Source organism: Apostichopus japonicus, chromosome 16 (genome assembly GCF_037975245.1).
Source record: "Apostichopus japonicus isolate 1M-3 chromosome 16, ASM3797524v1, whole genome shotgun sequence".
Taxonomy (NCBI): domain Eukaryota; kingdom Metazoa; phylum Echinodermata; class Holothuroidea; order Aspidochirotida; family Stichopodidae; genus Apostichopus; species Apostichopus japonicus.
Window position 1 is genome coordinate 1,045,437 of NC_092576.1, and position 15,694 is coordinate 1,061,130.

Here is a 15,694-nt window from a genome sequence, read left to right on the forward strand (position 1 = left end):
TTATCTATTTATTTATTCATTCGCATTATATTGAAACTGTCTGGTTATCTCCCAATTGAATTTTGATATTATCCCCAGGCTATTGACTATTCTTTGGAACTAAGACTTGGGTTTCCTAAAAAAGTTCACTGTTGTATTTATTTTGTATTTTTCGGTCTTTCATATAAACGGGCATAGGAAATTAACTCAGTATATATCTCAAGTTACTGTTCTTAACTTAATTTTTTGTGCGTGCCACAGCTAGAATGGTCATGTATGTTATGTTCCGTTGGTTCTTCAAACAGTGAAATATGTTAGAAACGAAAATATAGGTAAAACTGTACAGTAAAAAGATAATGAAGACCATGTAGACTTCTGTAATAAAGATTCTTTTAAATTATTCTGTTCCGACCATCTTTCTCATGGCCATACGTTTCAATTATCCTCCTGATTTTCTTGACATTACTTGTTGTAATATCTTCCTTCCTTTCAGACTGAATTTCCATTCAAATTCGAAGGCAAACTACCAAATTTGAAACAAGGTCCTTAATTATTTCAATTTTACATGTTTTGCTTCCTGTTCGTCCATTGTAGTAGCCTATATACAGCATCTTGAACAGGTGAGGCGGTCAGTGTTGTTTTCAAGTACAAATGTAATGTATACTCTTGGCCCACAGATAAATCAATCTACATTCTTATTCATTAGCCCAAATGCAGCTGAACTTGGTTCGGAAGAAAAAAGGTCCCCCATCCCAAACAGGCTAAATAAACCTGGTATTGACTTATGTAGGCAAGGGCAAGGCCACTTGTATCACATTTTAATATATGATCTTTCTTGTTGAAGGGTTTGATTGCGGTCACAATACCCATGCCTCAGGCGCGGTTGCAGGGATATCATTCCTTTTATTCTGTAGCCTTTAGAACACTTGATAAAAATACAAACAAAAGGATTTTTCCTGTTGGTTTTTCCCCCTCCCGCAAGGATGGTCATAGCTAGGTCTATTGTCAAAATCAGAAGAAATCGACAGCCTCATTACGCCTACGGCGTCATGTTTTGAAATTGCCGGCCGTATCTTGACAACACCGTGAAATATCCGCATTATTCATCCTCCCCTTACACCCCTCCCCCATATCAATCGCAAAAAGTGCTCCCCCTGCCAAATTCCTGGCTACGTCGTTGGGATATGTACATTGTTTCTATGGTATACAAATAAAACACTCAATGCTCATCTACGGAAGTTTAAAAGTGCCATCAACATAAGCAAAAACTTTGCCCCATAAGGTACAAATGTTGTTGACGATTAGTACGGGGGGGGGGGGGGGGGGGGGTAAAAGGCAGCAGTAGGAATTTTCTGGCTCCAAAACCCATCCAATTGGAATTTCAGCCACTACACCCCCCCCCCCCCAATCATCAGGCCTTAGCTACGTCCCTGGACTCAGGAAAACTCATTTACTCGCTGCGCGATTCCTGGCGTCTTGTAATATGCTCTACTTTTATCGTCAAGTTGCTCACGATTCATTTTCTGCGAAAAGTCCATTCACACTCCACGAATTCGTCGCGCACGTCTGTCGTGCACGACAAATCGTGAGGAAAGGACCACAACATATGATGATGTTACTGATGATCTTATTTTGTACGATCATGTACTAAAAACTTACGATCATGTACTAGAAATACAAGATCGTGTACTAACAATTTACGTTCATGTACCAAACAAATACGATCATGTACTAAAAGTATACGATCATGTTCTCAACATATCCGATCATGTACTACAAACGTCTACAAAAGATTTGGGTCTCCAAAGGCATCTGTAAAAATAAGGCTATTCAAAACACTGGTACTACCGGTCCTACGATATGGATGCGAGACCTGGAGAAAGAATAATGGGGATGAAAAGAAAAGCGATATTTTTCATAACAAATGCCTCAGGAGAGTACTAAGGATAAGATGGCAAGAACGAGTCAGCACAAAAGAACTGCTAAAGAGAGCAAAAATGGGACCACTAAGCATCGAAATTAAGAAAAGAAGATGGAAATTCACTGGGCATATATTGCGCCAAAACCCTAACAACGACAGCAACATCAGCATGACTTGGGCACCAGAGGGCAGGAGTAAGAGAGGGCGACCAAAAACAACATGGCGCAGGGCAGTAGACAAAGAAAGAGAGGGGGCTGGTTGGCCATCCTGGAATGAGGCCAGAAACGCAGCTGCCGACCCAGATAAATGGAGACGATCTGTGGAGGCCTTTTTTGCCTCTAGGCAAGAAGACAGATGATGATGACTACAAACGTACGATGTACATCAAAACAAATACGATCATGTACTAATAATGTTATGTTCAAAAAAGTGGCGTCTGCATGCGCGTATGTATATTCATATGTGGCGTATGCATACGAGTATGAATATTCAGTGTAAACTCATTAAGAACCATTAGGGGCGGGACTTCGGTATCAACTTTGATATTCCTCGAGGTACAGTACTTTGTAATCAACGGGTATCATTCCACAGTATTTATTTAATGTGAGTAATAATACTGCACATAGAGTGCTACTGCTAGCTTAGCCTTAGGCTAGGCTCAAACTCAAAGACCCATATCTCTCGTGCACAAAATAATTTCATGGCCCAGGTCACTTTATTCTCTATTTAGGTCCATTGGTGCCAACTGTGCCATATTCATCAATCGCGCTGATCAGTACTATATATTTCTGGCAGATTCAGAGTGAGACTGAGAGAAAAGGGCTAATAATAATTAAAACTATGTAGGCTTAAATTAAGGCTGTAGTTTAGTCTTTAAGTCGCTCAAATAAAAGTATACCGAGCAAACACAAAAACGTTTTTAAAACGTTTCACCCTTTGTTTTGATAACGTTATTTGTGGTGTAATAAAACTGTCACAAAACGTTTTCAGGCTATTATTTCAAAACATTTTTTTTCGTTAAAACATTAATATAACATAAATATCTCATAAAAACGTTATGCCGACGTTTCTATAACACCACATTTAACGTTATAAAAACATATTTTAGAGGCTCTTTTAAAAATGTTATGATAACGTTTCACCAGTTACAGAGTGAAGTAACATCCTTCTTCCTAATTCCCAAGGATGACCTAATGCGTTTCAAAGTTGTTACGCTTATATCGAGCATATCTGCCATTTCCTCATTAGTAAAGCCCATTTTAACAACTCCTCTAATCGTTTTTCTGTAGCATCTTGGGAATCCGTTTCTTATAGCAAGTAGTAGTAAATTGTTTTATTTAAAAATCCCGCGTAGGCTAAGTTAGGTAGGCCTATATACTTAAGTATAGGCTAGCCCTATCGTTACATGTATTATTATTTCGACGAAAGTATATATGACTACGTGCGTTGAGACTAACCTTCGTACCACGGAGCAAAATAATAGCGACCACGTGTATTCATTCAATATAAGCACCGCCCCAATAGACACTTACATATTGATATTCATTCGCGTATTCAAACGACAATACTGGATGTTCATACGTCACTTTTTTGGTAAATTACGCTTTTTTATCATCATCACAAGTTTTCAGTACATGATCGTATATGTTTTGATGTACATCTTAAGTTTTTAGTACATCATCGCATGCTTTGATGTACATCTTAAATTTGAGTACATAATCGTATATTTTTGGTACATGATCGTAAGTTTTTTAGTACCTGAACGTATAAAATGAGATCATCATATGTTGTGGTCCTTTTCGCGTTCCATACTAATGTGTACTACTATGGACAACGAACTAAAACTTTCTGTTGGATAATTAGTTATTCGTGAAATTTCCTGTGATAAAGAAATCTGTTGAAACCAGAATATATGTATACAGATTTTTGTCAGTATTTTTTATTATATCATTTTCACATCCTATCAAAAGTGAGAATAATGCAATTTCCGTAATCTCGAGCATTTGCTGCTCAACCTTGAGAAACCCTATCACTGTTAAATGCATATCTTCATGAGTGCCTCCGAACACAAGACTACAAAATTCCCATTGTTTATGAGCAAAATACCTGAAACTATTCTCTCATAATGACAATACCAGCGCCGTTGGAAACAGGAGGTCGGAGGCGATTAGGAATCGATGATTTCATAACTCTATCGACCATCACACATAACTTTGCGCTGTCTCCTCTAGTCAGTTTACCTACCAACTGAGTGCGGGCGCCTTTCCCGATGTATCACGTGACTCTAGTTTAAGCGTTTCATCCAAACACACAGTAAATCAACAGAGTGACGATCTTTCCGAAGGTGAAATAGTTTATCTTTGACGCTACTCTCACATGCATGGATTTTCGAATGGCTCAAGGAAACAACGGATGATGAACTCAGCTCTCTTGTGATTGGCTGAATAGCATCGCTCGTGTCTATGCAAATTACGGATTTTTGAGAGCATGGTAAATAAAAAACTACGAGCTAGGCACACAGAACTGATTAATTTCTGTGGCTAGTTGCCACAGAAATTAATTTCTGTGCTATAATTTGAATAACAAATAAATTTCGTTACAATATGAAGCCAGTAGCGGAGGTGGACTGTGATGTGACGTCATAAGTCTAATTGTCATATAACCAATCACACTGTTATAGTATATGCCAATCAGATAAGATGCTGGTTAGCCAATTACATCCCATGTATGTAATTATAAGTACAAATATACGCTACCGTACTATCACTCTCCATGCTTGCTGCTACTCCTTGCGGATATACCCTACACATCATTGTTTATGGTTATTTACGTTACGTGAAATATATACATTCAAGAATCAAGAATGACTCTTCCTTCATTAAATTGACGTCTTCCGGAACACATAATATGACAGTGGCTGCCACCATGTCAGCCAGAGCTCCAGCTAGAGATTTATCTAAATCATGCGCATTAGAAACGTTTGCCATCTAATATAAGTCCCTCCTCCTTAACGAGGGAATTTCCAACTCCTTGAAACTGTGCATGAGCTTATCCGTGGGCCGAAGTAGGAAAAGTGATCTAAAAATGAAATTTCGTTGCAAAGTCACGGGGTCTACATGAAACCCATTATATTTTATTAGCAATATGTATTATTTTTCAAACTCAGTTGTTCCCAAGCGTCAATGTTGCACATTAATGTTTTTATGCCAAAATGGCGGCAATTCCCCCATACATTTCTGCACAAAATAGAATAGGCCATAAATACCGTAAAATTGATCAGAAGGAGAATCTACCTTCATGTTGAGGTTCCGCCGCCTATTTTGAACATATGTGGAATGATAATTTGTTAAGTGTGGGGGGGGGGGGGTCTACTGAAAGGTCATAAAGCAATAAAAACAGAATAGAGGGCGCTGTCCATTTCAGTATATCAGAGCATTGCATACTGCTATGCGAAAAATTATAATTAAAATTACTTCGCGATGCTTTTCTTTGTAATTACATGGAAAATCTGTCATAACCTTCTGATCATATGCCAAACATCATTCTCCCCAGCCCAAACCTATGCACTGCAATTCCCATACCTATGTTTGGTAGCTGGACATGGATATATTAAATGGTGCTTAAAATCCTACCCCTCTCCAAAATTTCAGAGATTGAAGCCCATCTTGAATTGAAAATATTGAGGCAAAGTTAAGGGTTTGGGAATGTGTGGGGAAGGGTGAGGTGGTGAAAGGAGGGGATATGTGTAAATCTAGTTTATAAATGAGGAAAGCATATGAGAGTGAGGCTCCAATGTAAACCATAAAGTGTTATGAAAAGAAGGCGAGAAAGGCGTGTTAGTTTCAGTTCTGAATTATATTATTATCGCAAAAGATCTTTTTTATAATATTTTCTTTTCTTTTTACAGTTACTTTATAAGAGCCAATACCTTATGAATGGAGAAGTGTAACTAAAAACAAGCATTTAGCATATTTGGTCAACGGCATATATGAACAGTGACAGTATTCTAGTAATTGTTACACTTTTTCAAAAAGACAAGCAACATGCACTGAGTGAGTACATTATGTGGTAAAATGATAATTATTTTTATATAATCATTCAGAGAGTCAACTGAGTTGGAGATTCCTTGGAAAACAAGATTTTCAAAGCTAACAACACTTTTGACCGAAAGAGATTTAATAGGTGTGCCTACATGCAAGTTTGAAAATGTACTTAAATACTAAAATATACTGTAATAAAATATTATGTGTACAATCCAAGACATCACAGGCACACACAATCACCAGTGCATAAATTTCTTTTTACCAATATTGTTAAACTGAAGTAACAATTGAAAACATTTACTATATATATCTAGTAGCTACAGTATGTATACATTTTCATAGAACAGGACCTATGAAGTACATTGTAAATATTCATGAAAATTTGCAGGAATTTAGACATAGCAACTTTCCATCATGTCGTCTCTCATGCAGAATTGCAAATTTGAAGGTCTTGAATAATATAACTACTGGAGGCAGAATGTGGCCACTGTGTAGTGTGTGGATGGATCGCAGCAGCTTTGGGGCAGGTCCTTGATTCATTGATTCTGTTGACAGAGCAGATGAAGATTTATTTAAAATGTATTTGTGATACACTAATGGGCTACTTTACTTCACCTCAAGTAATTATGTTGCTTTCAATTACTTCAATGTTGCATAGCTGATAGATAGTTTAAAAAGAGATATGCAACTTTACAATAAATTTCCACATTAATAAAAACAGTGCCTGATAAAGCTGAAATAAAATATGCTAACTTATGCTGCATACCATGAGTTTTGCAAAATGATTATTCTATATTAATTTTTTACTTTACAATTCAAATTATTTCCTCCCCTCTTCCCCTCCCTTATTTACGTTTAAACAGAACATGTACCTGAATTTACATTGAAATACATTTAAGTAGCAAGACGGTATGCATGTCTGTTTTACTTACCGAACCATGTGTCGTTTTTTCAAAGATATGTTCACAAATAGAAAGGGACTACAAGCACTTATGTATGTTAAAAGAGCAACGTTTTGCATCATTACAGTATCATAAGTTTCCATATAGGCCTATATTCCAACACGTACATAATTGCACTTTATTTGAAGGCAACAGATGGAAATCTTACCTGATTGATCATTGTGTGAGAAGTCTCCAAAATCTGCAGTATCAGTTTGAGCTGGTAAATCCTCTGCAAGACAGAAAATAAAGAAAGAGATTTTAACAACAGTTTTGTTGTATTAAGCCTAGGATGACGATAATATATTTACTTTGTGATTACGATTACTTCAAGGCCTGTATCCAAGAAAAGGGTTGTAACTGTTCAGTTGGTTAAACTTGTATTAGTTCAAAATATATATAAACAAGGCATCTTCAACAAGAAATACAGCATATTTCAAAGACCATACCAAGGGGAAAAAACTTTGAATTCATTGCAAAGTTTTACCAGCACCAGCAACCCACTTCGTTCCTGTGACAAATTGTACACAGAACGTACACCCAGCCAACCTTTTTGTTTCAGCATAGCCTGGACTTTGAATAACAGTTTAGTCAACGTTAGAAATTAGCTAGAGCTGTGTACATTTTTTACAGCGTAGGCCTAGGCTAGTTGAGAACGACTGTGGTTACTGTAACGGTACGAACTCGAATGACGCAGTTTCCAGTCGAATATTTCATTCATTTTCAAAGTAATATTTCAAGAATACTTTAATACAACTCACCAACTGATTGTGTAAGTTTAGATATAGTCCTGGAGATTTTGGATACGTCGGTAAACTTCATATAACATTGCCGATGATACCGGCACCTTGTTGAGTCCAACGTCAAGTTGAGGTCTGCATTTTCAGAAAGAAATAGTATTGGCAAAATCCCTTAATTCTCCACCTCAACCCTCCATTCCTTAGCACATCTGATTACTTTAGCTTTGAAGATATTGGTTAATGCAGTCACTTTCCCTGAGGCTGTCTTTGAAACATGGATAATGCATTCTAATTTCATTTTCGTTCTGCAGGTCCGCCTTATTACTAGTTGACGCCATGTTCAAATGTTGCCAGGTGTTGAAAAGTATTGCGCAAGCCTGTAGAGCGATTGTGATTGGTTACTCGTGACATCATACGCTGTATTTTCGCCTTATAAACTCTCTCCAAATTTGATTAAAATGGTAACGGTTATTAATAACAACTGCAAAAATGTGCACGTTAGACAACTAGGAACAATCGATAATGGTGATTTCATATTATTTTCATAATTATAATGGCATTTGTTGGTAGTCCTCTCTCTGTTGCAACGAACTTAAACGATTTTGGATTTCGACCCACGGTCTATATGAGGAAGTAACCTGTTCATGTGCTTATAACACTACGTATATGAACTGATTTGGACGTAAGTTTCAGTTCCACGTGTGTTTCTGTTTGTCTGGATTGCACGTCCTTGGTAAGCTATTAAATTATATCATGTCCAACTGTCACGGGATGATAACCCTTTCGCTGGAAGCGTGCATCGCTTAATTCGAGTCATTTTACGATACACGCATAGTAGGCTGTAGGCCTATAGACACACCCCGATTAGCATTCGCATAGGAATAGCCCTATCCTATACTATACCCTACACTCTAGCCAGCTGTAAAATTACGCCTACGCAAGCCTAGCAAGGTAATGAAAATACCATTCGAAGTTAGGCCTAGCTTACCACCCATTATTCTATGGCAGTAATGGAGACTTAGGCAAAAGAACAAGATCTTGCTTGGCCTAGTTTCGGAATATGTTAACATGTTAGGTCTAGGCCTAATTACTTTTTTTTTACAAATGTTGGATAGGTAATACATGGTCATTCCATATCAAATCACCAGATTTTGGAGCATGTTGTAGTTCGAAATTTTTGAAAAATTCCCAAATATATTGTATGATTGGAACACCAGTCAGAAATCAGACTGCGACTTTTGACCGTTATTTCGCAATCATTAAACACTTCGCAAAACCGGTGAAATGCATTGTGGGAGTTTAGCCCACTATATTAGCTCACTATATTTCAGTACACTGCAGCTTGGATATCGTCTAAAAATCCGTTTTAATACATATTCGTAGAGCAGCAATCGAATTGCTTGAAGCAAAACTTTGAAGAAAAGAAGTTGAATATTCCTTAAATATCTGTTTGCGACTATGTCGGACTCACGATGTGGATGAAATTCGGAAATTTCTTTGCCTCGGCTTGAAAAATAAAAACGAAACGCCGTGAGTAAAAACCTTTCACCTTTCGAATTGCACATTTAACGTTTTCAAGGAGATACTACCTCCATCGTCCGGTCGATGGTAAAAAACAAATTAAACAATGATTTGGGGCTAAATTCGGAGTTGTTCCAGCATTCTGGTTTGAATTAAAGTGACTTTTGTAAGGTTGCTCTTGATCACCGGCATCAACGTATCCTATCGTGGTTAAGTGCAAATGTACATGTGTATGCACATTACCATAGCGTGTAGCCTAGGGTTATAGTTTTAAGTATTCTACAGTGCAGTATATTAATATTATTGTGTTTATGAATTATGATGTTAGACATTGTTTACGAATACAATGTCGTTTCCTTGAATTTTGGAGGACTTGAGCTGTTCAAAGTAGGGTAGTGCTAGTACTCTAGTGACTGAGCAGTAGGACCCTACAGTAAAACTACACAATACTAGACCTATGCTGGTATTATTAGTGTACTACTGACTTCTGCCACTGGTGGTTGTCAGCACTGACAATACCTTCATGTCCAGTACATATGATAGTACTTGAAAATTAAATAAGCTTATATTAAAAAAGATACTGCCTTGGTCGGCTCTGGTTAGTACTAAGTAGTTTTACCCTTGTGTGATTTAATCAGGTTTACCTAGATACATAGGCTCACCTGTTAATTCTGGATAAAGTCACTGTAGGCTACATTGCAGGTTGGTCGAGTATCAGTGACAAGTGAACATTGGTTCTCAATTTTGTCCAAAGGATAAGGCAAAGGATAAGTCTGCACTGAATTTTCCTTCAGTGTTCGCAATGCATTTTGGTGGTATTCTTTTGTGTGTGAATTCTTATTGCAGTTATTTATTTATTTTTTGGTTGTGCATGTGCCTATTTCACTTTGTTTCGAAGTTCTTCACCCTGTACTGTATGTATGTCTCTGTCATTTTCAGAGAGAAAATGCATTTACAAGTTCCACTACAATGTTATGTAATATGGGCTTGTTGCAAGTAGTCTCTGCCTGTTGCATTTAAAAGCAATGTGAAGTCATTCGTCATGTGACTTTATATATTGTCTCCTATTATCCAACGTTCTGTTAACATTTATTTTTGTTTTCTTTCTTTTTCAGGACTCTTTCTGCATCTGCGGGTTGGATTCTCCTATGTGGGCACTTGGGATATAGTACATGTATCAATATTCGAGAAAATTGTAGCCTGCAATTACTTCAAGTTGCTTCCTTAATGTGTTTGTTTTTACAATATTCACAGTTTCAACAAATATGCAAAGTGTAAAATAAAAACCCAACCATATTATCTTCATTGTCTTACATCATGTAGCAAATATTGATGGAATTGCATGTGGTTGTTTTTGTAGGTCCAGTTTGAAATAATGTTGCGGTGGACTGGAAAATCAATTGTGCATCTTTTGTCCCTTGCAGAAAGTACACGAACCTAAGCATGCAATAAGGCCCAGGTTGATGTTTGTGTTCATGCATATGTGACATCTACCTTCGATAATTCACTATGTAGCCACAATCTAATGGGTATAAGTGACCTGTTGATCTTGCTACTTGGTCACAGGGTCAAACATGACAAATTTCAAATAATGACAAGTACCATTGTACTGGATCTTGGTGTGATCACTGTGATGTTGTTTGGTGATAATATGTACATGTTATAGGGAGTAAATAACCCTATTGTGTTGGTACTCATCACGAATACTAATGAGGCCACAATTTCAAAGTTAATTCTTCAAAAATATAGTTAGTGCCAGCAATTGGTCTAACTGCATTGAGACATTGTGGTTGTTGGCTGATGACAGGTAAATGATAATATTTGGTATATTGATTATGTATATTAATGAGGGGATGTGTCCTAATACTAATTTGCAAAACTAAGATTGGGTGGCCCATTAACCCTATACAGTAATATGGCATATGTTCACCAAGGTATAATAAATATTTTAATTAAAGCTTGTTTCAACAGACTACTAATTAAGTCATTTCCAGTCAATTTTTTCCAAGTCAGATCAATTTGCTGGTCCTTGAAGAAATGCAAGTCGAGAAATTGTGAAAGTTTTGCTATCGCACAGGTTGTTACACTGTTACTTCACCCTGAATTTCCTCGTTACATATTTGCTGACACCTCATAAACATCTTAATGTGCTTGCTAAGAACAGAAGTACAATGCTAAAGTCAGTTTTGTCAATCTCACTCACATTAACCTACCAAACAATTATTTTTTCATGAGTGTTTGTTCATTGAGCATGAAACATATAGCCTTTGCTTTGGCCATACCAAAACAGTTCATGGAAGACATAGTCATCCAATTCTTTCATTTCACCTTTTAACTTACATTTATGGAAAAGCGTCTTTACACTGAATCTTTCGTGTTGCTTTGAAGTGTTTCGAATGATATTTAAGGTAGTCAGTATAGGCCCCAAATTATAGCACGCTATAATTGCTAGAAGTTTTCAAAAATTACTTTCCTTGAGGTCTTTACTCTCCAAATGGTTCTCAGACATTTTGAGGAACACAAAAGGTGACTGAATGTCCCAGTGAGGAAAATTCCCTCGAAGGTTGTTATACAAACAGTTTAAGAATTTTGACCAAAGGTGAACATACTTTAATATCTAGCATATTTGTGGCAAATACAGCATACCTCTAATGGTAACATGTATGTTTATGTGTTTCATATAAATTTAAAATAGAGGTTTCCTAATGAGCAACTATCAAAAGTATAGTGTGTTCATATATTAGATGAACAGCTTAGTACAAACTACTGAGTATTGTTTACCTTTTCTCTAATTTATGACAAAAGTAACTCTTTTTTTGTTTCTTTGTACATTTATTTTAAGGCAATCAGTCTTTAAGGTAAAAGACATTTTCCTCCAATAAAAGAGAAATTCCTTTACAATTGGTTTTCTATTTGATTCTTTGTTTGTCAAAGGTGTCAGATCTTGTACCTCATACCACATGTCCATAAGACTACTAATATTTACAGTTCCTTAAAGACAAACATGCTATTCTGCTCCTCTGTACCTTTAAATGCAGTCCCTTGCAAGAGAGTTGTTACAGATATGCAGTTGCACATACTTATCCATCCCTATGCAAGTTATGCTACAAGCGGATACCTCCTGTGGGTGTTGTGGGGGGGGGGTGTTCCAATCACTATACTTTGACTTCACCTCTCATGGGATGCTAAGGAATATGCAGTGCAATGTTACTATGATTAGGCTAAGCACATGAATTCGCTATAGTAACCACACGCCACTCTTTGAATCGCATTCTCAAGTTTTCATAAGGAGTGTGATGTAGTATGCTAAGCACATCACTTGTCTGAGATCCCCCACCACATCCCCAGCACACACCATCGTTGAAACGTGCAATTGAAAACGAACCAGGTGTTTGATTATCGGCTGCTACGTAGTGCTTACGAGTATCCCTACGAACCGTGGAAACGTGTTGAATGTAGAGCTGGATATGATGCTAACTTCGTTACAAATTCAGTGATAGTTGTCTAACATCACTCGCGCCGTGTGGACTGAATTTTGACGGGTTGTTTTCTAGCAAACTGAAATTTGACGAATGTTTTCATTTGTGGTATGGATTTATCCAAGCAAAAACCTATCTAAACCTTTTACATCTGCTCAAATCGATGAAGTATGTACACTGGCTTCTGCGTTGTTTCATTCCAGCGCATACGCTGTGTTAAATTTAGAGCTGTATATATGATGCTAACTTGTTAAAATTTCAAAGATGGCGGTCCGACATCACCCGCGATCATCGGAGACATGTGAAATGAATTGTGTTCGGCCGTTTTCAAGCAGACTATGATAATTAACGGATGTTTCTATGTGTGGAATGAAATTATCTAACTGTTTGTGAACATTTGGCGTTTGTTCCGGTATTTTAAGTCTTTTTTGAGTCGATTCATGATCGGTCGCTGCGACTTTTGACCTAAAAAGTGTGACGTCACCAGAGCTTAATAAATTCCGGCGAACCCTGGGTCTGCTTCTCAACTGCACTATGAAATAAGCATATTCAGAAAATTTCAGTTGCACTACTTCACAATTGGCCGACTTATCACACTTTGAAATTCCGCAATTTGTCGCCACCGTGGCATTTGGCATTTTTGTGGCTTTTGAGGTCTCATTTCTCAGCAATTAAACATCCTACTACCTTTCTATTACAGATGCATATAGAGTCTATCCCATAGAACAGGAATTTAATAAAAAAAATTAGGCTACAAACATATTTTCTTGTGGAGTTACGTCAACTTCAAAGTGTCAAAATAAGTTCGATTTTTGTACTTTTCACTCAAAAATTAGTGATGAATTGCTCCTTAACCATTCCTTTAGGGTACTTTATTCTTTTAGAGGTTATTATTTCTAGTACAAAAAATACAAAATAATGATGACAATTCTTTCCTATAATATATTTGCAAGTTGTGCAACTCTAAAGTTGCTATTTCATGCTGCGATTCATCTTGAGGAAGAGGTTTTGATGCCAAGTTTTTTACCAAAGTAACCATGTTAGAGCTGTCAGAGTTTCATACTTTAATTATAAGTATAAAGTTCTAACACCTTAACAAATTTCAGGGTTCTAGCTTTTCTCAATATTAATTTATGAAGTTGTTAAGTTGCTCCGATGTACAAAAGAGGTCGTCTTTGACAGCCAATAACTCTAAACGCGTCATGTTGAAAAAATCTGATATTTTTTTCTGGGAGAGATGTAGTACCACCCTGTTTGTACAAAAAATTTCAGGAGGGTGTTTTGCCTAATTTTGAAAAAAAAATCCACAAAATTTGCGATTTTTACAAAAACAACGTTTTGCCTGTTTTGATGTTCCACATGTTTTGAGCCTGGGTATTGTATTTCAAGGACCTTCAATTTAATACTGTGCAGTTTTTAATTTCATATAAACAAAAACTATTTGCAATGTACCTGTCTGTTTCTGGTTTAATTCATTTAATTAAAAGACTTTACTATAAAATGAATATCAAACAGTACATACATGTACAGTGTGTACAGTACATACATACATGTACTGGGTGTACATGCACAGTGTGTATTTAGTGTTATGTGTAAACATTGTCTTCTGGCACTCATTGTCCTTATCCAAATGCATCCCCACCAAACATGATTGTAGCACAGCCTTTTACACTATATTATCGTGCAGATTTCAATGTCATATAATTTTTGGAGAGGGTGCAGCATCAGAGAGAAAAGTAGTGGCTCGAAGTTTGAAATACGTACCAACTCATCATTCCCTTACCAATGTTGGGACGCGGCCAAACGGGAGAGGGACGTACTGAGTAAGCCCGTCGGTAAAGATCGGTGACAACAATAAAGGCGACACTCTGATGTTAACGTTAACGTCTTCTTTATTTAATAAGGGAGGAAAAACAGCTTCAACCCAACAAGATCATTTAAGTATCGGATCCAGAGTAACGGATGACATCAGCCTAGCATTGAATGTTGGAGTACACAGAACCAAACATCTTATCTTACAAATCTTATTTCATATCGAAACGCAAAACCTTCTCTTTGACTTCTGTTACGATATTTTCACTTTACTTTGTTTGTTTATTTGGAAACCCACGCTCGGAATGGCTGGGATGCACCACGCTAGCGTGCCTACCATTCAGCGGAGTGATTCAGTTCGCATCACTACCTACAAGCTGACGGAGTAATGTACATGTATACCATGCCGTTACTACATTAACTGCAGTACGATACTATTATGTAGGGTGAAGAGGGTGTCCAGCAATTGGTCAATAGTGATACCCCCTTGAGGATATAGAAGTAGTACCAAGCTCTGAATATTCAAAACTTCACCTCACTACACTAACATTGTCTATGTCACGGGTACTCCCGACATTTGTCATACAGTTATTACAAAAGAGAAAACCACGACACTGACACAGTGGTAGTCTAGACCTGGTCTAAGCTATACTGTAAAAAATAAAGTTTTAATTTAACGGTAAAATACCGGCTGCGAGGATTCCGGTGGGGCGACGTACTTTAACAGTTGCCAGTAGAAAACGTTAGGACGTTATTTTAAGAGTTAGGTTACAGCTTTCATCATATGATTTTTTTCGTGCACATTAAAGAAATATCACTATAGTCTTCCATTGCGCACAAGCCAATGTTTTGTCAGGGTTCATTATAACTACAGTAAGTATGGTGCAGTCCCGTAGAGCTATATTTAAGTGCATGTTTTCATTGAGGACTGTAGGGACGCAAGTTTTTCTGAGCAGATACAAATATTTTTAAGACATTGCGTCCCGCGGGCACAAAATTTAAAATCCTGGTAACCTAAGTTACCTTTGGTTGTGTACAAGAACCCGATTGGTTCTGGTGAAAGTCAAATGAATGTATTAGTGCAAGAGCATTACTGATCACTTGAAGATAGTAATGGCCAATACTTCAAAAATCTTGTAGGCAAATGAAATAAAATATAGCAACATTTACTGTAACAACTAAAGGAAACAGGCTCCGTGAAAGAGACTTGTGTTGCTAAGGACAGCGAATCGTATCGTCTGATGCTATATGTGAATAT

At 37.1% G+C, this 15,694-nt stretch overlaps 1 protein-coding gene and 1 long non-coding RNA gene across 2 annotated transcripts in view; one reads left to right on the forward strand and one right to left on the reverse strand.

Moving 5' to 3' along the window:
- Nucleotides 1–5,753: 5,753 nt before the first annotated feature.
- Nucleotides 5,754–7,939, reverse strand: LOC139983362 (uncharacterized). Its single transcript, XR_011798630.1, has 3 exons — nt 7,646–7,939; nt 7,054–7,116; nt 5,754–6,488 (listed from the first exon to the last, which is right to left on the reverse strand). It is a non-coding gene; the product is annotated as an uncharacterized lncRNA (long non-coding RNA).
- Nucleotides 7,940–8,051: 112 nt separating this feature from the next.
- The window catches only part of LOC139983324 (uncharacterized), a 160,919-nt gene continuing 153,276 nt past the window's right edge, over nt 8,052–15,694 (forward strand). Inside the window, exon 1 of the mRNA XM_071996793.1 lies at nt 8,052–8,357. The gene's annotated coding sequence lies outside the window, so the exon portion shown is untranslated. The remainder of the gene's footprint in view (nt 8,358–15,694) is intronic.